At 34.5% G+C, this 16,912-nt stretch overlaps 1 pseudogene; it reads left to right on the top strand.

Moving 5' to 3' along the window:
- Positions 1 to 3,761, top strand: LOC107890306 (phenylacetaldehyde reductase-like; annotated as a pseudogene).
- Positions 3,762 to 16,912: the final 13,151 nt, after the last annotated feature.

A 16,912-nucleotide genomic window follows, 5' to 3' on the forward strand; every position in this document is an offset into this window, starting at 1 on the left:
ATGAGCAGTGGGGAAAGGAAAACTGTGTGTGTAACAGGTGCCTCTGGTTACATTGCGTCATGCCTTGTTAAGCAGCTTCTCCTTCGTGGTTACACTGTCAAAGCCTCCGTTCGTGACCCTGGTCAGTTCTTTATATATATATATATATCAATTCATTCTTGTCCTTGTTTCATGATCGAAGCCATTAATTTCACTACAGCAGAATAGACTTTTAGCGGCGTTTGGACGAATTTACACACTAGTGGCGTTTGTATAAAAACGCCGCTATAGGTCAGGGTTATAGTGGCGCTTGCCAAAAAAACGCTGCAAAATATCAATATTAGCGGCGCTTATATAGAAAACGCCGCAAAAAAGTGAGAATTAGCAGCATTTTCTTAAAAACGCCGCAATAGGTGACGCATTAGCGGCGGTTGTCGAAAAACGCCCCGACCAAAATGGTGAGCTGTTGAGGCATTAGCGGCGTTTTACCAAAATGCCACAAAAAATTCAAGCAATAGCGGCGTTTTTTGAAAACGCTGCAATAGGTGACATATTAGCGGCGGTTGTCTGGAAACGCCGCAGAAGTTTTGAGCAAACTATAGAGGAATTAGCGGCGTTTTTAAAAAAACGCTGCAAAATGTGAATCATTAGTAGTGTTTTTTTAGAAAACGCCACGTCCCCTTGTTTTCGGCATTGCATGCGTGATCATGGATCTTTTATTTTCTTTTGCATTACTCTTTCTTGTCCTTCTAAGTGTTACCTAGATGTTTCCTAAACTACGATAATTGCAATTAGTTATTATTCCTCAAAAGATGATCCAAGAAAGACATAACACTTACTTGCTCTTGAGGGAGCTGAGGACAGGCTGAAGTTGATTAAAGCAAACCTATTGGAAGAAGGTTCCTATGATTTCGCTGTTGAAGGTTGCGAAGGTGTTTTTCACACAGCATCTCCCTTTTATCATGATGTCAAAGATCCCGAGGTTGATCTTGCATTATTTATCTAACATAACTCTTTTTGTTTCCACTTTTGTTTTCATTGACCACAGTGAAAACTTGTCACTTTTGTTGGATTTTTTTCATTTAAAAGGAAAAAGGAAAAAGGAAAATGCAAAGGAACCCTTAAAATGCATCCCGTGTTTGTACAACATAAATGAAACAACTTGGTTCTAAGAGATTCGTGTTCCTTTTATTATTATTATTTTTATGTTACTTTCTTCAGGCATTCTTGTTGGGGAATGAACTGCTTTCTTTATATTTGAATCCTTTGAACATGCTTTTGATGAGGATTACAAGTCATCAATTCGATGACAAATTCCATTGTCGAAGCGGTTTTTGCGGGCTAAATAGTAAGGAGATTTCATTAGATCATCATTTTGACATTTAACGTTCTTAAACATTGTCTTTACCTACTACTAGTGATCTTGATCTGAGCCATATGGATACTAAGTGGAAAGGAAGCAACTTATTTAGTGCTTCAAATTTAAAAGACTCGGGCCATTTCGCTTTTGCATTAATGGAGTGATCTTTTATATCTGTCTTTGATGATTATTAAGTGTTTTAACTCATCCTTTCTTTTATCAGGCAGAATTACTTGATCCGGCTGTGAAGGGAACATTGAAGTGCTTAACTTATGTGCTAACTCCTCTTCAATAAAACGCGTGGTCTTGACAGCTTCTATTGCCGCAGTCACCTACAATGGGAAACCTCGAACTCCTGATGTTGTTGATGAATCTTGGTTTACTGATCTTGATTACTGAAGGGGCTTAAAGGGGTGTGTGTGTATCCCTGCTACCTCCTCTCATGCCATATTGACATCGGAGCTGTTGCACTTTACATGCAACTTATGAAGTATATATAAAACAAGAATTGTCTATGGATTGAAGAATGCGCGCCTGTCCCATTATTTCTATAGATTTCCAGTATGAGATATTCGAATTTGACAGCCAAATGTTGTCCAACGTGCCAATCTAATCCTCTGACTTATCCTTCATGTATCTGAAGATTAGGATCTAAATTGTTGTAGGTATATTCTCATAAGAACTACTTTGTTTTCAAGGAATTGTAGATTGATTGGATTAAGAGTGGAAACTGTGGCCCTATTTGGTATCATATTTTAGGATTTCTTTTTATTTTTTGATGTATAATAGCAGAAAGGCTTTACTTATTTTCCTCCTCTTATCTTGCAAACTAAATTTAAGATTTTGATTCTTATTCTAGCAGCTAATGCTGCGATAAATTTTTAAGGAGATCGGATCACACTTTTGGCTACGTTGCTCTTCATTTGCCTTGAAGTATGTTTGCTCGAAACCCGTATTTAACCCATATTTGGACATGAGCATGGGTTCATACGTAGAAAAACTTGGAAAAAAGAAAGACATTTTTGTGTCAAACGTATGCTCGTATCCTATACTTACAGCTAAGTCTAAGTAATGTAGCCTTCCGAAACAAATTTTGCTAGGTTGCATGACTGGGTACTTGTTACTGCTATAATTTACAACCAATTTCTATGTGAGCATCATTCAAATATTTCTTTTTTTTTTTTTTGTTGCTACTAGTACTTTAGTGCATCACTATACACACACACACATACATATAGGGGATCTTAAATGACTGAAATTTCCTCATTTTTAATTAATTAAGGTTTTCTCTTCTTTGCTATACATATATTCAGCTTTGGCATGTCGTCTCAAAAACAATGGCTGAGGATGCTGCTTGGAAATTTTCAAAAGAGAAGGGCGTTGACATGGTTGCCATAAACCCTGGAATGGTGATCGGTCCTCTTTTACAACCAACACTTAATACCCGTGCTGCAGCCGTTTTAAGCTTGATTAAAGGTATTTTTTTTTTTTTGCCAGGCTACTACTTGCTTTACATGAAAGCGTTCTTTGGTGATCTTCCGAAAAACAAAAAATGCACTCTTGTTTTATGTAGGAGTGCAGACATTTCCGAATGCAACATTTGGTTCGGTGAATGTTAAAGATGTAGCAAATGCACATATCCAGGCATTTGAGATCCCATCAGCTAGTGGAAGATATTGTTTAGTTGAAAGAGTTGCGCATTACGCGGAAGTTGTCAAGTTCTTACACCAACTATATCCTTCATTCCAACTCCCAAAGAAGTAAGTTTTTTACTTGCAAATTTTAAAGCATTGCCGTATCTAAATGGGGGCAAACTTGCCTTTGTTTTTAACCCAAAAGCTTATCATATTGTCATTGTATGGTTTTTTTCCCCCTTTTTTGCAATTCTTTAAATAATCAAATCCAACCCTATAAAGAAACCATCTAAATATGTTTGAAACGGTGTTTTGTTTTGGTAAATATTGGCAGATGTGCAGATGACAAGCCTTATGTGCCAACATATCAGGTGTCCAAGGAAAAAGCAAGAAGTTTGGGTATAGAATTCATTCCTTTGGATTTGAGTCTCAAGGAAACGGTTGAAAGCTTGAAGGAAAAGGGATTTGTTGATTTTTGAGGACTCTCTCTTCAGCTCTTAATTTTGCAGTCTCTGTAATAAATAAATGGTTGGTATTGGCTACATTCTTTTATTTATTTATTTATTTTGGTGTTCATTTTAACTTGAGAATGGAGATTTTGGCCCTTTTTGCAGGTGGCTTGTAAGCGTTAATCCTTTCAGATATTAAGTTCTCAGTTTATAGCCCTAGCAAGACTCAAAAACATAGATAGTCACATTTATTTCATATCATGCAAATATATATTCTACACTTGTTAGAAAATATAGACTTAATCTTATAAAGATTATGCCATTGTAATTTAATTTAGTTTTTACTGTATCCTTTATATATATAATTGTGATTATGGAGGAATTTTGTAAAATACTAGGTTATTTTATTTTATCTTTTTATTAGGTATGACCTTTATATAAGGATTTGTTTAAGTTGTTCGTAATTAACTAGAATTGATTCAATTCTTGAAATATTTTAGAAGTCCAATCTACTTAAAGTTTGGTGAACTCTAAACAATTCAATAATTTTATAGTTTATCTAATAAATCTAAGGGATGAACATAAATAGAAATCTAAGGGATCAAGGTTTTTCTTTCTCAATCATTAAAATATATTAAGTCTAGAAATTAACATACAGTTCAATACAGAAGTTACACCAGAAGCATAGATTATCGGTCAATACCAGATTTTGCTAGTGAATCTTCCCAGCTATTGACCTCTCTATATGCAAAAACTAGTCTAACATTTCCGATCAGTGACTTAAATCTATCAATATCTTTAAAAGGTCTCACTATACCTATCTCTTTGCTCCCAACCCATTCAGAATTAGCAAAAATCTCCACAGCTTGTTTTATGGCCAAAAGCTCAGCCTCAAATTTTCCTAAAGGACACGAAAAAATATTCAGTAGCTTACCAAGGTCGGACTCCTTCGCAACCAGCTTGCCTTGGACTTACCTTGAGGCTTCGTCGATATTAAATTTCAGAGACCCTTGTGCCGGAGGACACCAACAAGTATAGTAGCGAACACCTTTATGGGCAACTGGTGATGAAATATTTAAAGGGTTATCCCACCATCGAGCATCAATAATATCCTCCGAATAGCTTGCCTTAACCTAGAATAAGGATCGAAGCTTTGTTAAAAACAAAATTTCATTGATCCGAGTCGCTTTTCCCTTCAACTTGCTCATATCCATTTCCGAGGTGAATTTAGAGGGGTTGGCCCTAAATGTTGTAATATTTTTTTAAAAGTCTTTTAAATTTTAAAATTTTTATTTTGATATTATAATTAATGTTTAGAAAAAAGGGCAAATTTATGTTTGGCCCCCAAAGGTTTTCAAAGTTTTTTTTTAATTGGATTTTTTATAGACTTTATAATTTTTTATGATAAATTTAGTAACATTTTTAATTTAATTTGGTAAACTAATACAAAGTAGTATCTATATATTAATTTGGTAAAAATAAAGTTTAGTGATTGAAATATCTAAGTATAAATGGTATCTAAATATTAGTTACGTAAAAAATAAAGTTAAATAATTATAATATCTAATACAAATTGAGTATTTAACTTATTTGTTTTTCAAAATACCTTTCATGGGTCGATTGGTTGAGCCAAGCTGAGGTCCGATTCCAAAATATTTTTCAAGTCCAAACTTGTTTTGGGGTCAAGTCATGTTTTACTATTTAAAAATTAATAATATATTTTTATAATTAAATATTAATTTTAAAATATTTTTTATTTTTTAAATTGAATTCGAGTTGAATTAAAAGTACAAAATATTTACCCAAGTCAAGCTCAACGAGCTATCCGAGCCATGCACATATCTAACCTCACGCATAAAAAATACACAGTAGCAATAAAGGAAGAAGCCAGAATGAACAAGGTAAACAATTGGAAATGCCCCACTTTATCTTATAGAGAGGTTTCAAATTGAGCCATTAATGTAATTTAATGTGTAGCGTTAAGTTAAAGGAATTCAATTACAAATTGTATAAATTATAATTGAGTAATCAATGCACTAAATTTAGTTTATCGTGGGCTTGTTTTGTTTTTAATCTGAAAGGACAGGCAAAAATGTAAGTGCAAGATATGATGAGTGTTGGTCATAATAAGCTTTTTTAGGTTGCATTTACTTTGTTTCTTGAGAACTGTTGTTTGTTTTCATAGCATTTTAGATATTTTGCATTTCATGTGCTTAAATATGGTTAGTTTTTATTTTTGCGCAAGTGATTACATGGTTTTATGTAGATTAAGATGAATTTGAATGAAATGAGTGGAAGGATAAGGCATAAGCAAAAACTTGTGTTGATACTGCATTTTGATAAAGCTCATTTTGGTATTTTCCTTCTAAAACCATGTGTTAACCCTAAAAGCCCAGCCCTTGTAAAACATAGAATAATCATAGAGTTAAAGGGGAGAGAGCTGTAAAGTTTAGTTTTTAGTTTAGTAATGTTGATTTGAATTTTCAAATCATTCAGATCGAATTCATCTTTAATGTAAAGCATAATGAATATAAGGATATCAAAAATGCTCTTTTCGTAGTGTATGAAATTTCATATTTAATTATAAGTGATTAGGAAATTTAAAGTTAATGGCGAGTAACGTAAACTAAACTAATATATAATTGGCTTAAATTTTAACTAGTTTGTATTGTGTGATGCACAGACTAGTTGTGTATATTAATTTTATAATATTTTTATTTACATGAATTTCCTCAAAACTAATTAAAGAATTAAAAAGGTAATCTAATTACAAAATATTTTTAAAAATATTTAACTAATTTATAATCAATCGTGTTAGTGTTATTTAATCTTTAAATAATATAAAAATTTATCATGAATATTTCTATAAAAAATATATATACAGACTAAATTCTTTTTGATTATTTCTTATTTTTTAAATACATTAACAATTATAATCTCTTTCTAATCTATAATCAAGAACATGGAAATTATAAATTATATAAAGTAAATATAATTTGAGTATTAAATTATAAATTGGTAAAAAATAGAAAAACTTATATAGCATAAATTAAAGCATGGAAGGATGTTTGTATAATTTAACCATTGTTTACATATAATGAAAAAAAATGTATTGGTATAAGTGGAAGTCCTCAATAGTTGAACCAAAAACAATGAAATACATTCCCTCAATTAATCCAATTATAAAGAGTAAATAAGCTAAACTCTATTTTTTTTTTCATTCCCTATAATATTTGCTAAAAGAATTGTTTTTACGTACGTCCAGGAAAAAAAAAGTTAAATGCCTTCTTTGCTTTTAGTTTGTTCTACGCATGATAATATGCCGGGCAGCCTAATGTAAAATTTTATGTTCAGGTCGGGTTTGATTCAAAAATTAAGTCTACAATTTTATTTCAATTTGATTCAGATTAAAAAAGTTAAAAAATCTTATTAGAGGCTCGACCCGTTAAAAAATGAACATTATTTTTTTGTCCAAATCTATTTTTTTGACATATGTTTTTGTCAAAATCTTCTCATTTTTGAAGTTAACCTTTAAATTTAGACGAATGATCTGACCCATTATAAGTTCTAGTTTAATCTTTAGCTAGTTAAAATAACGCACATTTTCCCTTTTTTGGGTGGAGTAGATATAAATGGGAAGCCAGAAAATGAAATTTAAAAAAATTAAAAAAATTCCTTTTTATTTTTACTTGGCTTTGTATTAATATGTTGTACAAAATGTCAAAAAATAAGGTGAATAGTGTTTTTGCAGTATGATTTGGTTGTAAATAAAACCATTTCTACCGAACCTTTCATAAATGTTGTGTTTTTTAAAGCAAACATATTATTGATGGAATAAATTATGAAATTATGTAAATTGTAATACAAAATTGTAGAATAATACCTTTATACATAGAAGGTAATAGGAATGAATTTAATAACATAAATTATAGGTATAATAAAAGATTTATGTAAGGGAAGATGCACATAATAGATTAACACAATATAATGAAGAGTACATAATATCAATTTAATTAGCTTGGATTTTCATTTATTATGGTATTTATTTACTATTACAATTTAATAATGAATTTTTGTTAGTATATGTCTTAAATTGGTAAGAAATAAATATAGAAAGTAATTAAAATTTTAAAATAAAATATTGCATATTAACTTTCACTATGGAAGGTGTTATAGGCCAATTTGGCCCACTTACATTACACCAAACCTAAACAATGACCCTTACCCAAAACCCATTACAATTAAACCAATCCATTAAACCCACTAAAAAACCCCAATACCTAAATACTCAACAGCCCAATTACACCCAAACCCTAAACCAAATTCAAAAAAAGCTATCACAAACCCTAGCCTCTCCCCACTTGCCTCAGCGCCGCAACCACCCTCCCACTTGCCTCTGCCAACACCATCCCCTGGCGCCACCTGCCCCATGGTCACCTCCACCGGCCACCAACTCACCTGCAAGGTCAAGCAGACACGCAACAATAAGAAACAGACCATGTAAGGCTATAAAAGCCGAATGTAAAAACAAAAAGGGGGGATTTTTTCTGAATACAAGGATTGGATTTTAATATATACATAAACAGATCGAAAATATATAGGAAGAAAACACAAGAATAATACCAATTCAGCAGCAAAAACATCGACATCAAAGCATTAAGGTGAATCTTTTTATTTTTATTTTCTGTTTTATTTTCGAACTTATTTCTCCTATATTTATAAACACATAAATACAAATAAAAAATAATATCATAAAGCGTAAAAAAATATAAAAAAAATTTACCTTTTCCGTCTACCGTGCACTGTGGCCGGCGCCGGCGCCGGCGCCGGTGACGGGCCGACGATCGGCCGGTAGCCCCCCTCTCTCCTTTCCCCTCTCCCTCCTTTCTCTTCCTCTCCTTTCTTCTCTCTTTTTTTTTCTTTTCTCCCTTCACAAATGATTTTTTTCTGAAAATGGGCCTATTTATAACCCTCCGAAACGACGTCATTTTGGGGGCTGTACTTAAGCCCCAAAACGACGTCGTTTAAGCCCTTACCCGATCCGACCCGACCCGTCATTTTGCCGTTTTTGATTCAGCTATTACACAAACTTCCTAGCTATATCGTCGTATTTCTTTACTCGCACTAAGAACTCTGATATATTTGATCTTTGACTTGGAGGGAATTGGCAAATGAGAATTTCAACTTCTTCCGATAATTGCACCACATGCATGGCTACCCCGCGAACTTCATTGATCAAATAGCTAAGTTGCATTTCTTTTTCTTGGAGGCCCTCTTCGTAAGCATGAACGTCTCTATCATACTGACTATCTTTTTCTTCCAAAGCCTTCAAGAGAGTATCTAGTTGTTGTTGACGATCTTGCAGCATACCTTCTAACTCTCTTATCCTTTCTTTTTAGTTCTTGACGTTTAGATCGACTAGTCATTACCTCGGCAAACACAGCTTCATATTCGGCGTTCTTCTCCCTCAATTCTATCATAGCCCGCGCAGCCTTTTCTTCCTCTTTCTTTGCTTTTCCTTTCCAAAATTCCATCCCGCCTTTAATGTTGCTTATCTCTTCTTTCCATTCTGCTGACGACTTGCCCAGCCCACTATTTTTTATTGTGCCTCTTAACTTTTTATCTTCCAGATGGAGGTCCCTTAAGTCATTTCTCGCGACTTCAACTTCTTTTTGCACTTTCTCGGTTCTGGATCTTTTAATCTGAACGTCGATCTTCAATTGGTAGTTTTCCTCTTGAAGAGCACTAAGGTCCCGAGACATCTTGGCCTTTTCTCGTTCAAATTCTTGTCTTGCCATTTCTAGCTCAGATGGCATTTCCTCCGAGAAAGGATTCTAGACGGTGTAGTTCATTGACGAGATTTGCTGACTGTTCACCCGTTGCTTTCTCCATATGTCGTAATCTTGGGTGAGAGTGTCAGCGTATAAAGCTAATTCCATGAGATGAATTCTTTTCCAAGACTTTGCGATAGCTCGAACCCTCTTCCTATATCCCTCGCCTGCAAAACCAAACTCAGACTGTGCTAATCCTCCAGTGGTAGGTATGAATTGTCGTGAAGAAAATTGCCTTTGGACCATTAACGGAACATATCCAACTCCTCCCCACAACCCGAGTAGTGGCACCCAATCTTGATCTCCGACCTTGTATAGCAGAATTGACGGGCGTATCCACGGGGCTCTCCAAGTTACGTCATCAGCGCGAAGATTCTGAAAGATTGAGACCCAGTGTTGTTCAGTGACCTCCTTCGGCCATTCTTTCTTAAGATAAGCTTCTAACAGAGAGAATATTTTAAAAAACATATGGATCGGTGTGCGCTCTACTTTCCAGAAGTGGCTCAGAATCCAAACATTGAGTAACTGAGCGCATCCGATAAAACGACCTTCTCCTTTCTTCCTACAGCTACTTATTGATCTGAAGGTTTCGGCCAGGATAGTTGGGACGGGTTGATTCCTTGTTTTAACCTTTCGAAGAAATCTACCACCGCAACTTCTATGTGTCTAAGGACCTTCGGGAAGATGATCAAACCGTAAATGGCCAGAGCGAATAGATTTACCCTTTTCAACATGTCGGGATGGTTCAGAACCAAGTCTCGTTGGGAAACCCATAGAATGCAAATGGTTTCATTCTTCTTCTTTATCTGTTTTTCGGCCCACGCGTCAGTCATGTCTGTCAATCTCACTAACATTTTCTTGAAGGTCATTGGCTTAGGTTCTTTCACATATATCTTATAAGGTTGTACGTTTTTGACACGAAGCAAAGCAGCATACTCTTCTATAGTCGGGGTCATGTCTTCTTGATTGAAAGTAAAACATTGGTAGGCCGGATCCCAAAATCTGACCATGGCTTGGATCAATCGTTCGTCTACGTTGACAGTAATCAAGTTGGCTATTCCCCATATCTTTCAGTGAAGATATCCCTAGTGTCCAAGTTCCACTGATTCCAAACCCGAACCAAATCTTCAAGGTTATTCTGGCGAACATTCACAGTTACGTGCTCGGGCAAATTGGCAATACATCCCTCCACTAGACTATCCCCTCTTTTTTTCTGAGTCTTTAGAGACCAGTCTCGAACTGCGGCATTCCTCTCGGTTATTTGTATAATTGACTCTTCCATTAGAAACCCATTTTTTGGCAACCGATCTCTAGTCAACACCTTCCTAATATAATGCCTATAATGCATGATGGAAAAAAAATAAGGCAAAGACAAACAACCTTGATTAGTAATTAAGTATAGGCAGAAAAACATGGAAAATTTAACAAATCGAATTACCCAAATCTAATTTATTAAACAGACCCAGTCCCCTTGTATAGAAAGTGAAGATACAAAAGATAAGAGGCATTCCTCCCGTGCACTTATTTTGGTGACTACTAAACGGACGGAGGTTTGGCATGGCTCTAGTTAAATGGCTCGTACGGTTCACTATATGCGGTTTTGGTTCTAGATAGGTACTCGAATTGTCCGTACTGTTATCTGCTAAGATTAGTACGACGCTTCGGTCATAGCCATCACAGGCTCACGAGTTCAATTCGAGGGGTTACATTTACTTATGCCTATGCGGAGGGACAAGTTAACTCACGAAAGCATAAGTCATATGTAACCCGAAAGTATTCACTAGCCTGTACGGAGGGACGAGTTAACTCACGAAGGCGGAGTGTTTACTTTCACTTAAACGGACGAGGCCCAGGTAGAGAGCTCATGTTATGCAAAATGCAAGTGCACGGTGTGTGGGAGAAACTCACAAATCTTTACGTTTTATTTAAAAAACTAGAACAAAACTAAAACCATAAAAATTTAAAGCTGAATAACAATCGGATAAAACAAGTTGGGAGAATATATACAACACTTCAAAAAACCAATTTTGGGATCACGACTAAATATTAATTCGAACAAGGAATTTTGAAAATTTTGATAACACGCGTTTAAGTGACTCGACTCTCAAAAACTGACGTCCCCTGTAACACCCCGAACCCGAGACCGTCGCTGGAGTCGAACACGAGGTGACAACAGACTTCAAACCACTTATTTGACATTTCCCAGACAAGCTGCCAATCTGCGTACTAGTCGCTTTAAAAATCATATCTTGAGTTCTGAAACTCGAAATCCAGTTCCGTAAATTTTCCCTGGAACTAGACTCATATACCTATATGGTAGAATTTTTGTAGAATTTTTGGTCAGGCCAATTAGTACAGTTTATTAGTCAAAGTCTCCCATGTTACAGGGATCGACTACACTGACCTTTGTGCATTACGACTTGGATATCTCCCTGCACAGAGCTTCAATACTGATGTCGTTTGTTTCTATAGAAACTAAACTCAGAGAGGAATCTGTACGTATATGGAATGACTCCTAATTATCTCTGGTTAATTTATAATGAATTTCCAAAGTCGGAACAGGGAATCCAGAAACCGTTCTGGCCCTGTCTCACGAGAACCTGAATATCTCTTAACATACTGTCCATATGATCGTTTCGTTACTTCTATATGAAAATAGACTCATCGATCTTTGATTACATAATTTATTCATCAATTAATTCCACTCCTACTATTTTTAGTGATTTTTCAATCTCACGTCACTGCTGCTGCCAGCATCTATTACGAAAGCAACTATGCCCATTTCGTGATTTCTCCTTGATCTAACTAGTTATTCATCATACATATCACAAATTATGATCATGACTAGCCATGCCAAAGGCTAATCATTGTCAAACATCTCCCTACTACACTATTGCCATATCATGAATTTTAACACCAAAAATAATCAACCATGACATATGGCATAAAAAAGGGGTCGAATTACCAAGGCTTACGACCTAACGTTATAAACCAAACCCAACCGACATTTATGCCATTTTCGCATGGCTAAAAGTTTACATCCCAAAGTTCAAACACAACATAATAGCCTATACATGCCGAAATGTTCTCCTAAGCCGACTAAGAAGAAAGTACCAAAACTTGCTAGCCGGTGTGATGACTTCGATGACAGCCCGACCACGCAACAAGAGACGAGTCCAAGAAACCTAAAATAGGTGACAAGGAAACACCGAGTGAGTATATAACTCAGTAAGTCATAAGCAATGCACTACCATCCATTAATAACATTATCACAAGAGGAAGCAAAATGGAACGAGGCTAGTTACTCCATCCATACCGAACCATACCATAGTTCCTCAAACCTATCGGTTCAATCTCATACCAAGTCATGCATTCACATTCCATATACTAATCAATAGAATATTTGAGGCATTTTCATACATCATTTTATTTTCGTTACAATCATACAACTAAACGACCTTTCACCTATTCCACGATAAATCTTATGTACGTGACTTCAATTATAATTGTCACATAGGTTCAGACTTACCAAGCTCAACTTCAAATATAAACATAGCGCCTATTAGTCTCGAACTCAAGGTACTTACCCGATCCGCTGTCCGTGATCAACTCAATAATGTCGCACACTTAGTGTCCATAGTGATTCAAAAGTATATATTAAGTCCGCACACTCAGTGCTATATAATCAACTCGCACACTTAGTGCTATATAATCAAACTCTCACACTTAGTGCTACATAATCAAACTCGCACACTTAGTGCTACATAATCAAACTCGCACACTTAGTGCTGTACAATTTAAACCCGCACACTTAGCGCCAATCTCATGATCATAAATATTTATACCCGCACTCTTAGTGCCGAGATCAACAACTCAATACATCTCACCTCTTTTCTTTTCATTCAACACTTTCATCACCACATACATACATGTATATATATATTTATCATTCCATTCAGCATCATTACATAGACGTTATGACCATTTAAATTAATACAAACTATATGCTTAATGACTTACTTTATGTTGGGTAAAGTAATTCCAAGTCGGCTACTCGATGACCTTCAATTTCCCCTTGTTGGACGCCTCTCCTTTAGGATCTTGAGCTTAAACAAATAAATTAACTCATTCAATCGCTTTGCTACATATATTGGTATTCACATTTTAATGATTTTATGACATATGGGACGGCATGGTAAAATTTTTATCTTGCTACCTTATGTTCTTAGCTATTCGGCTAATAACCTTATGCAATTACCATACTTTCAATAATCCAATCACACATGCATATGCATACTTGGACATTTGGCAATCACCTTTGCTAGTTTTTCCCATTTTTTTGTCGGTTATATATACATAGTCCTAAGGTAATATCACGAATGGGCTTACATATATATGTATATATATATAGCCGAATATGCAAAGCTTAAACTCAACATCACATAAGCTCCTAAGTGATGACCGAATATGTATATCTATATATATACATCAACTATACTATTACCTTTAATTTATCTAATCACACAATTTCATCTCATGAACACTTGACCCATTTCTCACAAAAATGAAACAACAACTAAAATGAACATCCCATTTTTACCCCATATGGCCGATTGCTTCATTTGTTACCCAACTAACAATTCAACAATTTCAACCTCATTACAACCTCTACCTATCCAATATAACATGAACACAATCCTCCACCCCTAAATTAGATTCGGCAATCACTTAACCCATTTTAACCTCAACTTTCAAGTTAAAAGCAATTAACCACTCACCATATCCTACATTACTATCCATTTTAATGACATTAACACATCTACTAAGAGTTTCAAGCTTCTTGGCCGAATTTCAACCTCAAAATCCTAAGTCTAATCTATAGGATGAGTAGAATTTGAACTAACCATCTCAAACATACATAGATTTTCAAGAATCATTCAATACATACCTCATTCTAGCCATCTTCCAAGCCAAAATCCAATAACCAAATCTCCCTTCCTTCTCCTCACTCACGGCAATAGCCAAAGAAAAAAAAGATGAACACTCCCTCTTCCCTCCTTATTTTATTCATCTTTTCCTTTTTAATTCCTTTCTTTAATTTATTTTAATTTACTTACCAATATTAAATAATAAACAACATAAACTTGGAGGAATGGAACCATGCTTGGCCGGCCACTTAACATGAATTGGGCACTTTGACATGCAAACCCAAACTTTCCTATTTTAATACTATTTGGTCCTTACTTATTTACCTATCATAATTTTCTAAGTCTCTCAACTAGATCCTTTCAAGCAAAATTCGCATTCCTAAGATAAAATTAAAACATCAATTTTTTATACAAGTACTATCACACATATAAGATATGCAAATAAAATTTTAACTAAATTTTATGGCTCGGTTTTGTGGTCCCGAAACCACATTCCGACTAGGGTCAAATTAGGGCTGTCACATCCCCAGTGGAGTCGCCAGCTGTAGCGACGTAAAAATTTCTTCTTTTGGTCACTAATTGAGGCGATTTATTGGAAATTTAAAAACCGACTTTCGATTTTATTAAAAAAGGGAGTCGCCACTGATCCTTTTTCCTAGGTGTGATCGGACACCTAATAAATCCTCTTTTTCAAAAGAAAATTTATTTTTTAAACAAAAAGAAGGCCGAGTTTAGGTCTACGTTTAAAGCCAGAGAAAAAAATAGGGTTCGGGAGTCGGTTACCCACAAGGAAGGTATTAGCACCCTCGCGACATCCAAAATTGGTATCTTATTAAACTTGTGTTGTCTTGATTTTCAAAAGTACAAATTCAATCTGACATTTACTCATGATCCAATTGAAAAATGAGAATTTTTAGTTTTCGATTTTTTAGAAAGGGTGTCCCGTTTTTAACACGAGCCGATGAATTTCACCCAACATAGCGATGAAATCGATGGCTTAATGTTAAATCGGTACATTGCCTTATTTTTTAAATTAATTAAAACATGAGAAAAAAATATTCCTAAAGTGAGAAATTAAAAATAGATAAACGATACAAAAAAAAAGATATCATTAATGAAAAATATTAACATGGAATACTAGAATATTAGAATAACAATAATAATGATATTTACAAAAAAAAAACAAATCATGTACTAATAATAAAATAGGAAAAATGATATATTTGGTAATAATAATATAAAATAATAATATGTACATAAAAATACATATATATATATATATGCATATAATAAATATATGTAATAATAATAATATCTACAATAAAAGAAAATATTAGGAAACGTACATAAAAATATATACATAAATTTTTTTTTACAACAACAATATAAAATAATGATATGTACAAAATATATATATGTACATAATATAGTTATAAAAATATATATATTAAATTCGGAATAGGTAAATAATAATAAAAAGGGTAAGAATATACCGAAGCCCCAATGTTATGGATTACTGAAATTAATCTCTTTTCTTCTCGGGCTGTTGAAATGGGCCTTTGTTGGTGATCTTCACCGGATCAGATTGCCGCAAATAGAGTCAGGTTGACCCGACCATTTTAAAATTTAATATTTTTTATTATTGTAGTTTTTTTAGACCAATTTTTGTTTAGCCCAATTACAAATAAAATCTAAATAAAAGATACAAAATCCAAATTACTTCAACCCAACACAAGCCAACCTTAGCCCACTAACTTAATAATCCAACACAACCAACCCAACCCACTAACTTAACATATCACCCAACCCACTAATTAACCCAAACTAAATTTAACCCATCAAACCTTACATAAACCAACCCATTAACTAAAATATTTCTTTCTTTTTTTTAATACTAACCCCCCCAAAACAAACAAGTTCCAGCAGCAAACAAAGAAAATCCAAACTTCAAGCTGCCTATTCCCCCTCTCCTTCCATCGTGCGCGTCACCAGCAGCCACCGTATGCACCACATGAAATCAGGCTACGGGTAGTTGAGGTTTGGGTTTTGGGGTGGCTGATAATCGATTGGCTCGGGTATTTAGAGTGGGTTTCGGTTTGGGAGCTTGGTTGTGGTGTTAATGGTGGTTAGTCCTTGGTTGCTTGGTTGCTTGCCGGATATTGGAGTTTTTTCTTGCTTAGATTGCTGAATGTTCCTTTTTTGTTGTTTTTTTTTGCTGGAAAATTTTTTTGCTGAATTTTTTGTTTGCTCTTTTTTCTCAAATGGGAGATTCCTCCTCTTTTTTGTGTGGTTTTTTTTTATTTCTCCCATTTTGCTTGTTTTTATGCTATTTGCAGGTAGTGGGTGAAGAAGGAGCAGCCACCCATGTTTGTGGCCTGAAAATCTCGGAAGTGGGTACCCCAAATCACGTAATCTGTCTGAAGGACCAAATCACAAATGCAGCAAAACTCTGGGGCTAAATGTAATTTTTAGAAAATTTAAGGTTAAAATGTAATTTAAAGAAAGTTTAGGGGTCTAAGTGAAATTTAAAGAAAGTTTAAGGGTCAAAATAAAATTTAAGAAAAGTTTAGGGGTCAAAATGCAATTTTTATTTTTTGAAAATTTTTTATTTTTATTTTTTTAAAATTTTGAAAATTAAACAACAAACTATAGTCGGACAAAAATTTAGTGTTTACAATTGCCCCTCTTTGCTCATCTCTGTGAAACAGGGATAGTGCAAAGACTTAAAAGC

The sequence above is a fragment of the Gossypium hirsutum genome, chromosome A09 (genome assembly GCF_007990345.1).
Source record: "Gossypium hirsutum isolate 1008001.06 chromosome A09, Gossypium_hirsutum_v2.1, whole genome shotgun sequence".
NCBI lineage: Eukaryota > Viridiplantae > Streptophyta > Magnoliopsida > Malvales > Malvaceae > Gossypium > Gossypium hirsutum.